This window comes from Myotis myotis, unplaced genomic scaffold (genome assembly GCF_014108235.1).
Source record: "Myotis myotis isolate mMyoMyo1 unplaced genomic scaffold, mMyoMyo1.p scaffold_m19_p_3, whole genome shotgun sequence".
NCBI classification, from domain to species: domain Eukaryota; kingdom Metazoa; phylum Chordata; class Mammalia; order Chiroptera; family Vespertilionidae; genus Myotis; species Myotis myotis.
In genome coordinates, this window is record NW_023416335.1 from 200,824,592 (window position 1) to 200,837,515 (window position 12,924).

Below are 12,924 nucleotides of genomic sequence, written 5' to 3' on the forward strand. Positions count from 1 at the left end.
GGTCTCTAAGGGAGCTGCGTGGTGCCAGGCAGAGCGGAGCGCCCCCAGGCTGCCTGCGTGCCCAGTGCCCAGCTCCGTGCACCTTCCTTTTGTGTTCCTCCCAAGGCCTGTGCTTTTGTGTGAAGGCCCCTGTTCATAGCAGCCTGCAGAGGAGAAAGCCCTTTAAAGGCCTTGTTCCCTTCCTCTCATTGCAATTTTTTTTCCCCCTTTTGCAACATGTTTACTTTCACTGTCGCCTGGGATTGCTTTGGTTGAATGTATTGAAAGAAAGGCTGTACTCTTTACTTAAAGACTTCTTGAGTTACCCCTTTGTAGTTTCGCTTGATGAGATTTCAAACACTTTTGCATTGCAACTTTAATCTACTTATAAACAATGTGTGCTCATTTTAGAAAACGTAGGAAGTACAGAAGAGAAACAGTCCTTCCTTATTCCAGCACCCAAGGGCAACTGGTACTTTTTTCTAAGTATTATGGAATATATATGTATATATTATATTTAAAAAATAGTTGCGATCACATCATGCATTTTGTACCCCGTTTGATACAAATACACCATTATGGTGACTATTAAGTTTAAAGACTGAAAATTTAACCACAGCCTTTTCATTTTATAGACTTGCACATACCTCTACCCTCCCCCCACCTCCTTTGCAAGATATCAGTCTAATCTTTTTCTTTTGCTTTTTAATTTTAAATTTAAGAATCTTACTCGTAAGTTGAGTCTTGGAGTTGCAGGGGCTGTGCTTATGTTCTCTATCTGCGACTTCCTTTGAAAAGGTCTAAATAGGAGACGGTTATGAATCTTGAAACAGCGTTAACATTTAACGGACGGATGAGCCATTTCCAGTGTGGGGTGGCCCCTTGGCAGTTTAAGTGTTTGCGCCTCCATGGGGCGTGTTCACAGCTGCATTCAGATAAGACAGATGCACTAGGGCAGTTTCCTGAGACAGCTCTAGCCATTGCTGAGGAGTCCTCTTTCATTGCCTCCTGAGATAAAAGTGGTGCTCAGGCCCCAGAGAAATGGGGGTTGGGGGGCTTCTTGGGGGCACGGGGCCAGGGAAGCCATCCTCAGCAGAGGCGGCTTCTGTTTATGTTTATCTGGTTGAAAAGTCGTTTTGTTTAGTACCAGCTCTATTAGCACAGCCATTTAGAAACAGGAAATTAAAGGCACCACCCTTTCCCTTCTTAAATCCAGCAAAAGGACAAACCTCTTAATCTGGGGAGGGTTAAGTGAAAAGGGCTCCCTAGAAAGTCCTAGCCGGCAGGCCGCTGGTCAGTTCAGATTCTAAGAATGAACCAGAAGTTGTTATGCTGACTCATTTTCTCTTTGTAGTTTTTCCCCAGTTGAATTTTTGAGACCTCACCTTTCTCACAGGGGAAGCTAGAGGCAGGTCTTCCGATGAGATTATTGGATAATCTGATCTGTCCATCAAAAATTCTTGGAATTGGTAATTTGATGCATCTTAGATCAAATAGGACTCATCAAAACTTGAGAGCAGAGTTGCTCTCTCCGTCTCTCTGTCTCTCGCTTCTGCTTGGTGCCAGATTCGTTCTAGGCACTGGGGATAAAACACACACTTTCATTTCTGTCCTCAAGGAACTTACATTCTAGTGGGGTAGCCAGACTCGAAACAAATGCAGAAATAAAAAATGTATGGCCTGTCAGATGTGTAAAGAGAGAGAAACAAAGCAGAGAAGATGGGTGAGGTGGGTGAGAGGCAGGGATTGCAATTCCATCCAGGTGATTAGGGAATGCCTTTGATCAGGTGACATTGGAGACCTGAAGGAGGCGAAGAAGCGGCCAGGTGTCCGTCCCAGGAAGAATGCCCCAGGCAGGGAGCAGCACCGTCTGGGTCCCTGAGGTGGGAACATGCATGGCCCGCAGCACTGAGGGAGGGAGCAGCCACAGGTTATGAGCCCGAAAGAGACTGTGTGGGCTTGGCCTTGGGCTTGGCCTTGACTGAGTTTGGGATGGGAAGCTCTGGCGGGGTTAGACCAGCGACACTGGCAGGAGGGGCATGGGACAGGGCTGGAAGCTGCTTGCATTTTTTTTTTTCAAATATATGTTTTTATTGATTTCAAAGAGGAAGAGAGAGAGGAAAACATCGATGGTGAGAGAGAATCATTGATCACCTGCTTCCTGCACACCCCACACTGGGGATTCAGCCCGAACGAAACCCAGGCAGGTGCCCTTGACCGGAATCGAAACCGGGACCCTTCAGTCCGCAGGCCATTGCTCTATCCACTGAGCCAAACCGGCCAGGACAGCTGCTTGTCCTTTTGAGCTGACCACTTCATCAAGTGGTCGCCATGTAAACCCTACCCCCCCTCCGCCAACCCCGCCCCACTTAGACCACCCCTCTGCCCCGCGGTAAAGTAGTCATGTGCACATCAGGAGAAGAGCCTTGAGAACTTGTTCCACTGAGCTTGAGCTGGGAAATGGCATTCATCACCAAAAACCATCGGAAGTCGCCCTGACTTACGTAGGTACTCAGTAAAAATACGGAGATGGAATAGACTGATGACTTGGGAGCGGAAGACCTGGGTCCTAGCGTGGGGTTCCCCCGCTTCCGAACCCCGTGAATTACTGGAAGACACTCGTTTTCTCAGGTTCGTGCTCGTGAGACTTGGCCGTGTTGTCACTGATGGCGTCTCGGCACTGCTGTCCTGGTGGGCAGGTGTTTCTCTTTCAGGGAACGCAGAGCAGCACCTGTGTGAGTCCTGACCCGCTTCCCATAATTGTGGGAAGGCCCGGGAAAGGCACTCCCGCCAGACCCCAGGCTCCGACCCAGAGGGACCTGGTAGGCCACGGCCCCCTGCTTCCTAACCGCCTTGCCCCACCTTTGCCCTCCGCAGGCCAGGCCGCTAGTAAGGCTTTTCTGCCCAGCCCCATGGGGAATCTGCACCTGTTTTCAGAGCCGGAGGGCCTGCAGCTAGTGTCTCTCTGACAAGCTGATGAGGCTGGTAAGAGACTGGGAAGGGAGGGGAAGTTCTTTAACTTGGGGCTTGAGCCTGGAAGTCCAAATGGAGGTAGACGGGGACATTGCTTGGGGAAAGGCTCGCCGCCGCTGAGCTCTCTCTCCTTGCCCTTTAGAAATGTGTTGTGGTTGTTGGTTTACTTGTGCTTTTTCCTTTCGGATTCAGCAGGGGGTAGGTTCTGCCTCTGAGCTGGGCCCGGAGGTGTTTAAGAGGCATTTAGAGAATAAATACAGTCACGCGCTGCGCTGCTGAGCCCGTAGGATGAATATGTGCTGAGAAATGCGCTGAGAAATGTGTCTTCAGGCGACTTCGTCCTGTGGAACCTCACAGAGTGCACTTATACAAACCCAGGCTGGATGCCACGCTAGGCTGTCTGGTCTAGCCCAAGCATGTCAAACTCAAGGCTGACACGGGTCAAATAAGCCAGGCGTAAGTTTACGTGGGCCACAAAAAAACCAAAAGCTTCAATTTTCATAGAAACGTAGGTTTATTTCGAAAAGTATAGTATAAAAAAAAAAAAGGACAAGAGCAATGATAAAATGAATTTTTCTTCCTGACACTTGGCATCTCTTCTCTGCTACTACCTTTCGTACTTCGGGGGAAATCTTGCTCGCAGTGATTGCTTTCAAAACTGACCCAAGGTGAATGTCAGTAATTCTGGATCTGACAGGAGACTTATTTCCTTTCATAATTGTAAATAAGTGCTCACACCGTTATATCATCTGGGCCCCAAAAATATTTGTTGTGGGCCGCATGCAGCTGCAAGTTTGACATGCTTGGTCCAGTGCAGCCGTGGGCAAACTACGGCCCGCGGGCCGGATCCGGCCCGTTCGGCTGTTCTATCCGGCCCACGGAGCCAAAATAGCGGAGGGTTCTCTTCCTCTCCCCTCCGCTCCTTCACCAGCAGCAGTGTTAACATGGCAACGTCGGGAAACACGGCCGCAGCTCCTTCTTCTGAGTCCAGTTTAAGAACCCGTTGTGGCCCTCGAGTCAAAAAGTTTGCCCACCCCTGGCTAGTGCACTGGTCGGCAAACTGCGGGTCACGAGCCACATGCGGCTCTTTGGCCCCTTGAGTGTGGCTCTTCCACAAAATACCACGTGCGGGTGCGCACGTACAGTGTGATTGACACTTCGTGGCCCATGCGCAGAAGTCGGTTTCTGGCCTGGGCGAGTCTATTGTGAAGGAGTGCTGTTGATATTTGGCTCTGTTGACTAATGAGTTTGCCGACCACTGATCTAGTGTATTGCTCCTTGGCCACAAGCCTGCACACCTGTTTCTGTACTGAATACTGTGGGCAACTGCAACAAAATGGTAAGTATTTGTGTGTCCAAACGTATGTAAACATAGAAAAGGTGCAGAAAAAATAAGGTTATAAAAGAGAAAAATGGCACCTGTATAGGGCACCTACCATGAATGGAGCTTGTAGAACTGACAGTTGCTCCGGCTGAGTTAGTGAGTGAGTGATGAGTGAATGTGAAGGGCCTAAGGCAGGGGTGGGCAAACTTTTTGACTCGAGGGCCACAATGGGTTCTTAAACTGGACCGGAGGGCCGGAACAAAAGCATGGATGGAGTGTTTGTGTGAACTAATATAAATTCAAAGTAAACATCATTACATAAAAGGGTACGGTCTTTTTTTTTTTTTTTTTTTTTTAGCTTTATTCATTTCCAACGGGCCGGATCCGGCCCGCGGGCCATAGTTTGCCCACGGCTGGCCTAAGGCATTCTTGTGCACTACTGCAGACTTCATAGTGTACAAATTTCAGGCCACACTGAATTTATAAAACAACATGAAATTAAAGCAAGCAAGAAAATGATGCAATCCAGAGACACAGTAAAAACGAGATATATGAAGCTGCTGCTGGTGTAACACGGCATGCTGCTTTATAGCAAAACTTTTTTGTTTTATAAGTAGAAAGAGCACACTCTAGAATAATAATAATAATAAAGTATAGTATAATAAGTACATAAACCAGTAACATAGTGGTTTAATATCAAGTATTTATCGTACATCATTGCATGTGCTATACTTTTATATACAGATGGGTGTAAGGCATTGCACTACAGTGTTACAATACTGTCATGTCACTGGGCTGTAGGAATTTTTCAGCTCCATTATAATCTTACTAGAAGCCTGACGCATGCAATTCGTGCAAGAGTAGGCCTTCCTTCCCCTGGCCTTCCCTCCAGTCGCTGGCAGGCACCGGGGCCCTGGGTTTCCCTCGCAGCCCCGGCTTTGTCTGGAAGGTCGTCCGGACGGTCGTCCGGTCTAATTAGCATATTATGCTTTTATGATTATAGATGGGACCACAGTGGTGTAAGTGGTCCATCCTTGAGTGTAAGTGGTTCTCAGACACCTCTTCGCTCCTGTCCCCACCTCACCGATATGCACAGAGCCAGGCTGGCCTCTCACATCCAAACTGCTGCTTGTGTGGTTGATCCCACTCTGCCCCACAGGCCTCTGTGCTCCTGGTCTGCTTGGAGTCAGTGGACTCAGGGCAGAAACTGGGAAGCAGTCTAGGCATTTAAAGCAGGAAAGCATTTCATGCAGAGACTCTGGTGCTTATAGAATTGGTGGGAGGGTCTGGAGGCCCAGGGATCTCTCTGGGCCTTCAGGAATGAGTCGCAGTTAATCGCAGTATATGTAATAATCTAGAAACACATGTATTGGCATGGCTGCTCAAAACTGGCCCACCAGGGGTTCTGCTACCCCCGAGACTGTCCCCTGGGACGTCCCAGTTCAAGAACAAATTGATGACACATCAGGAATCCTGATTTCAGAACTGGGACATTTACCCACTGCAGCTGCCTGTCGATACCCAGAAAACAGGAGAGCGGACCCTGTGATGCTGTAGCCAAAAACCCGTATGTCCCCATCACTAACTTTGCCAGCAGCAAACAACCCCAGGGGCAGGGAGCTGGCCTCACTCATGCTTTCTGAATCTTGAGTGAGTGCTTCTGTTTTGAGGGAACCATATTCACATCCAAAAACCTGGCTTCAAGGCAGCCTGGGAAATACGGCTTTTACCTGACCAACCTCCTCGGTGTGGGAAGGCCTTCCCGTACAGGAGGGGGTGGATGGGTGATGAAACATCTGCAGCGCCCGCCACACCCTGCTGGTGAAACATACTCGAGCCGCCATCCTCAGCATACTTTCTTTCTAGAAAATCTGTGCATATTGCTACCAGTAACTACGTGTCTAGGATAAGGGTACTGTATTTCTAACTTTCTAACAGTAAGTGATTGTAAATCCACACATTTATTCTCGTCTGGGTGGTTCTGTTGGCTGACTCCGTGTCAGCTCTGATGCTATCGTCCTTCTTACCTTGCAATTCTTGTGTGCGTGTGAGTATTATCTCCCAGCCGTGGTTTCCTGGCTGGGATCTCCTTAAATCCCCATTCCGTTTTGTGAGGATTACTTTAGGTGGAAGTAGATAATATAGCCTGTAAGCCTATGTATGATTCAGTGGTAAATGGTGAACCATTGAAATGTGCTCAGAGCAGTGGGATTATTGAGGCGGCCACCAGAGTCCCTGTAAGTGTGGCTTTCCAACTCCTTTCTCAAAAGTTTCATAAATGGCTTGTAACTTGATATGGTGGGTTAGGTGGGGGTGTTTGTATCCATTTGTATTTAACATTAATTCCTTTTTTTAAAAAAATATTTTTATTGATTTCAGAGAGGAAGGGAGAGGGAGAGATAGAAACATCAATGAGAGAGAGAGAGAGAGAGAGAGAGAGAGAGAGAGAGAGAATCATTGATCAGCTGCCTCCTACATGTCCCCACTGGGGATCGAGCCTGCAACCCGGGCACGTGCCCTTGACCGGAATTGAACCTGGGACCCTTCAGTCCACAGGTCGACACTCTATCTGCTGTGCCAAACCAGGTAGGGCAACATTACTTCCTTTTTAAAAAATATATGTTTATTGATTTCAGAGAGAAAGGGAGAGGTAGAGAGAGATAGAAACGTTAATGATGAGAGAGAATCATTGATTAGCTGCCTCCTGCACAACCCCCACTGGGGATTGAGCTCGCAACCCAGGCAGGAATCGAACTGTGAGCATAGGTCAATGCTCAACCACTGCCTGGGCTTACTTCCTGTTTTTAATATGAGTTTGTTTGTTTTTTACAATAAGTACAATGGAAGGCCTGGTGTCTTCTTCCTAGGCGCCTTGGTGGCGGGAAGCATGTCCACTGGACTTTGGAACCCCAGGTCTGGACTTGTGAATGGAATTGGTGATTGTCAGACCCATCATAGTCAACTGTGAATGAAAGTCCGGTGTTCACTGGGGCTAGTCCTAGCACTGGGGAGTCCGAGTTGGCTTTAGATAAATAGTATGGGGAGGACCGAGTTCAGTTCGAACTCGGGTGCCTGTGGATAGAGATACGGAGACCCCATAATATAAGTGTTTAAGTCCTTATCAAGCTCTGGCTGGAGTGATTCTCTTAAAAGCCCTGGGAAAGAAAAAGACACACCACTAAGGCAACTCGAGTGAAATAGGCGGGTGGCTGGGCTTCTGCTAGATGCTGTTCGCTTCAAAGAATCCCAAAGAAGGACAGCACAAAGGCCCCTCTGAGGCAGGCTGTAATGTGACACTTCGCCCTTCTTAATGGTTGACGAATTTTACCTTTAATACCATCGTATACGTGGCCACTCGCCATAGTGAGACGAGCCCAGACTCTGCAGTCCAGAGACCCACTTTCTGCCCCCCATGTCCATCCAGCATCGCTCAAGACATTTCCCGTGAAGGCTTCCTACGAGGTAGGCTGTGTTGTAGGTGCTAAAGACACAGCGGGGACCAGAAGAGACACACATCATGGCACATGCAACTGGGGAGACACAGTAAACAAATGCATGTTTAGCAGACAGAGATGCCGGATGGTGACACGTGCTTCGGAGAAAAAGCAAAGCAAGAAGAAGGCTGTGCGGTGCAAGCGGCGAGGGCGGCATTTGTAAACAGGGTGGTGAGGGACGCTCCCTGTGGTGGTGGCTTTAAAGATCCAGGGGATGAGGCTGTGTAGGGGGTGAGCTGGTGAAATAATACAGGTATTGCTTCCTGAAGGTTGCCATGGGTCAGGTGTTTAGTGTATATTATTCCTCACGGGCATCTTATAACGCACACCCTGTTCTTATCACCGTTTTACACGGGAGCCACTGAGGTGTAGAAAATGTCACTTGTCTGAAGCCCCACGGGAGAGGAATTGATGGAACTGGAATTAAGCTGTGGGTCTGACTGAAGGCCTGTTGCTCTGGATGTCTGGGGGGGGAGGGGGGGGCGGGGGGGGGGGCGAGCGGGGCTGTCCATTGGGGGTTACCCCACCCCCACATTGGGGAATGTGTGGGGATGCTCTTGGCCCCCTCAAGGATTGAAGGCATCAGTTCAGTGGGCAGGGCCCCGGATGCTAGATATCCTGCAAAGGGTGGGATCTTTCTGCCCGTCCAGGAATCATCCGCCAACATGTTCCTCCCTGAGAAATAACCTCCCGACTCCACGCTCCAGCAGCATCTGGCATGGCCCCTGCTTACACCCCATGACTCGGCCAAGTGCCTGGCACAGTGTAGGGTCTTAATAATTGATCGACTGGTGACTGAGTGAAAGTCACAGACTCAGAGATTTGGTCCCTTCATTTGCCAGGTGACGGTGGTAACATTACCTCTCTGACATGCTGGTGAGGACTGAAGGAGAAAAATGAGAAAATCGGTGCGAAAACGCATTGAAAAGAGGTGCAGAAACAGCACACGTACTGTTCTTACAACAAATGCACCGTGGAGCCTCCTTCTCAGATTTTAATCTTCGTGTTTGCAAAGTGCTGTTGTATTTTATCCTATTGGAAACCCGGCAAGTGCTCATCCTTCTCATGTGTGAGCCCCACGCGGTAAGGGTTACTAGGAGTCGCTTCTGGACTCCTGTGAATGTCTTCTTTCTGAGGGTACCACCCTCTGCTGAGCTGGCGCGCCTCCCGGCCCAGGCCTGGGCTACGCTCTGCCTCGTGCAGCGTTTTGCAAAAGCAGAATTCATTTGGTGAAAAGTCAGCCTTGTGGTTTCATGCCGAATGCAAAGGCCATAGCTCCTCCGCCCCCAATTATACACGTAATTACCCCTCAGGTTCCCATTAGCTTGAAAAAGTGACACTTGAAAAATAAAACAACATGGGGCGCCCGTCAATGCCATTTCCGAAGCTGAGCTCCGAGGAGGAGGAAAGTTCGTTATGGGTGGGGGTGGGGGGTGGGGGGGTGAAATAGCCGTGTAACAGCCGGCCTTACAGGAGCGGTGGTGCGAGGCTTAGGGTGGCTCATGGCACAGGCCAGCACGTTTAAGCCTGTTGTGTGCGGACGGGGACTCTACCCATAAAGTCCTCTTGCCCAGGGGCCAGTCACGCCCACTCTTTTAAAAATATATTTTTATTGATTTCAGAGAGGAAGGGAGAGAGATTGATAGAAACATCAATGATGAGAGAGAATCATTGATCAGTTGCCTCCTGCACGCCCCCTACTGGGGATCGAGCCTGCAAACGAGTCACATGCCCATTCCGGGACCCTTCATTCTGCAGGCCGACGCTCTCCAGCCGTGGGCAAACTACGGCCCGCAGGCCGGATCCGGCCTGTTCGGCTGTTGTATCCGGCCCGCGGAGCCGAAAGAGCGGAGGGTTCTCTTGCTCTCCCCTCCGCTCCTTCACCAGCAGCAGTGTTAACATGGCAACGTCAGGAAACACGGCCGCAGCTCCTTCTTCTGAGTCCAGTTTAAGAACCCGTTGTGGCCCTCGAGTCAAAAAGTTTGCCCACCCCTGCGTCTAGCCAATGAGCCAAACCGGGTAGGGCCCCCATTCTTGGCTCAGCTTCCTCTGGTGCTGGGATTTCCAACCTTCCTCATCTCATGGCACACATAAACTCATTACTGAAATTCTGTGGCACACCAAAAAAGGTGTTACATTTTTTTTGCCGATCAGACAAAGGAAAAAATAGTATAATTTAGATTCATTCATACTGGACGGCCATTGTTGTGTTGGCTGTTGTCATTTTTTTATTTGGCAACATAAGGGAAAAGAGGGCAGCGCCCCTGCCTAAATAGGCAGGCATTATGTGTTTTAAACATTCTTGAGGCGCACCTGTTCACAGCCGCTGCTCTGGGGGATGGCGGAGACCCATTTCTGCCCATTGTCATCAGAGCAGGCACTGAAACCGAGTGAAAAGGCTGTGATGCTGCTGTGGGTGAGGCCCAGGGTTCCTCAGCCTGAGGCTGTGGGCATAGTCGACGCTCTTCCCTGCTCTGCCCCTCGCCCCTCAGAGCCAGGGCCTGCTGAACCTGATACTTAACCGAGGGTGAGGAGTCTGTCAGGGCTTAGGGTTTTTTACAAGTTGAAAAAGTCTCTTTCTTTTTAGGCACTCGACCCTCCAGTGAACTTTCTGCCCCAACTCATTATTGGTTTATAACAGTGGTTCTCAATTGGGAACCATGTTGCTCCCTTCTCTCCCCCTACCTGCAGGGGGCATTCGGCAGGGTCTGGAGACACTTGGGGAGGGGAGTCCCATTGGCATCTAGTGGGTAGAGGCCCCGGATGCTGCTAAACATCCCACAATGCACAGGACAGCCCTCCCTCCCCTCAGTAAGAATAATCCAGTTAGAATATCAATAGGAAACCCTCACTTAGGTACCAATATTTTTGTGATGCGTCACTAAAAATAACACTACAGTGCTCATTTCCTGGGAATTACGGCGTCAGGTAGTATGCCACCCTTGAATCATAACATTTAATCTTCATTACAACCTTGTCAGGGGAGCATTTACCAGTCCCATTGCACAGATGAGGAAACTGAGGCTAGAGAGGTTAAGGAGCTTGCCTAAGGTCCCAGAACTGGAAAGCTGGAACAGGATCCTGGCTCAGGCCTGACGGACACAAAGACTACGCTATACCGCACCAGTATACCCCTTGTGCATGTTCTTGGTCTCAGCTAATTAGGTCAAGAGGCAATTATTTTACAAGAGCCTTAACCTCGCCATAGACTCTAAGTGGGACATTCAGTGATAGCCCTTTCTCTCCTTACCCTACACTCTATCCCTGGGTGAGCTCATCCCCAGAGGGCCAGTGCTGTCATCTGTGTTCAGATGATACTCATTCTTCTCTTCGACTTGGATGTGTCTTAAGATCAAATGTTACATCTGCGTGAAACCTTCACCCCTCTTAGACAGACGGAGGGGATGGATGTCCTCCTCGGCGTCCCGTGGTACTTGGTGTGTGTACACTTCCATTATTATACTCTCTGGCATTCTGGCTCATTAAAGGCAGCCATGACCTGCTTACCACAGTATCCCAACATCGGGAGTAGAGCCTGGTACATAGTACTTGCCTTTTGGGGGCTGCTGCAGCAAAACCACAGGCGAGGTGGCTTATGAATGACAGGAGTTTATTCCTCACAGTTCTGGAGGCTGGAAGTCTGAGATCAGACTGCCGGCACAGTTAGTGAAAGCTCTCTTCTGGGACACAGAGTTAGTTTTGTTGTATCTCTGGAGTCTCTCTTATTAAGGTCACTAATCCCATTCCCGAGGGCCCCACCCTCATGACCCAAAGACCCCACCACTTAATATTATTGCTTTAGACATCAGGTTTTCTTATTTTTTAAATAGTTAGACTAGTGATAAATTTTATTTTATAGTAGGACTAGAGGCCCGATGCACGAAATTCATGCAAGGGGATTGGCCCTTGCAGCCACGGCGGCTTGCCTCAGCCCTCGAAACCCCAGCTTCGTCTGGAAGGATGTCCGGAAGGTCGTCCAGCTGTCTGGTCTAGTTAGCATATTATACTTTTATTATTGATTGCTTGGAAAATTTCACTGTACTTTTTATTTATTTATTTAAAAATCAAACAACATTTTTTCCAATTACAGTTGACATACATTATTATATTAGTTTCAGGTATAGAACATAGTGATTAGCCATTTATATACCTTATGAAGTGAGCACCCCGCTAGTACCCATCTGACACCATGCATAGTTATTACAGTATTATTGACTATATTCCCAACGTATGAATTTGGGTGGGGACGCAAATGTTCAGACCACAGCAGTAGTCACTCAGTGACTATTTGTTGAATGAACAACTGCACTGCTGGTGATTGGCGGCCAAGCAGAAGGCCCCGTGTACTGGGATGGCCCTTAGGGAATTCTCAGCCACAGTCCTCGCCGGTTTGATTTTCCGTTTGATGCTACAGTGAGTGAGCTGCCGTGTGAGAGCGCACAGGACAAGTCATCACAAACCTAACACCACGGCTCGATGTAGACGCAGCCAAAAACCAAACAACTGGCAAGATGTGGTGCTTCTATGCTGTCCCCCGAGAGTGACCAGGGGCGGGGGGGGGGGCGGGTCGTCCCAGGAAGGGACCTACTCACTCAGCTCAGAGGGAGGGTCTGCAACAAGACTCTCCCGGGCCAGCCCTGTCCAATGGGAATGTTCTGTCAGCTACATGTGCAACTACTAGGATGTTTCCTGGTAGCCACAGTGAAAAAAGAAAAGAAACAGGTGAAATTAATGTCTAAAATGTTTCCATTTTCATAGGCAATCAGCATTAAAAAATTATTGAGATATTTTACATTGTTTTGTACGAAGTCCTCCGAAGTCCAGTGTTTATTGTATATAACACCTCAGGGCAGATGCGTGCTCAGTGGCCACCTCTGGCTAATGGCTAGCTACCATATTGGGTACTGCAGCTCCGAAGTGCTAGAGAACTTTGTATGCATTGGATTGCAGTTTTATGCTTGCCTTCCCCCCTTCCCCCACTCCCTACCCCTTTATTTAAGGGCAGGTTTTCATTCCTGGCTTTAAGCTACATCCTTTGGGAAGACTGTTGACTCTCTCAGGACTTAGGTGTTCAATCAGAGAGATTAGCCGTGGAGTCCTACGGGTCTAGCTAAAGTATTTCAGGCCCCTAAGGTAGGTATCTTCAAAGCCTTC

The 12,924-nt window shown here is 48.9% G+C and overlaps 1 protein-coding gene across 3 annotated transcripts in view; it reads left to right on the forward strand.

The window, feature by feature from the left end:
• Positions 1-12,924, forward strand: part of CHST11 (carbohydrate sulfotransferase 11) — a 227,284-nt gene that overhangs the window by 4,283 nt on the left and 210,077 nt on the right. Inside the window, exon 1 of one of the 3 annotated variants that reach the window (XM_036299297.1) lies at positions 2,659-2,964. The exons of the other annotated variants lie outside the window; for them this stretch is intronic. The gene's annotated coding sequence lies outside the window, so the exon portion shown is untranslated. Of the gene's footprint in view, positions 1-2,658; positions 2,965-12,924 lie in introns of those variants that run through there. 3 annotated transcript variants of the gene reach the window in all.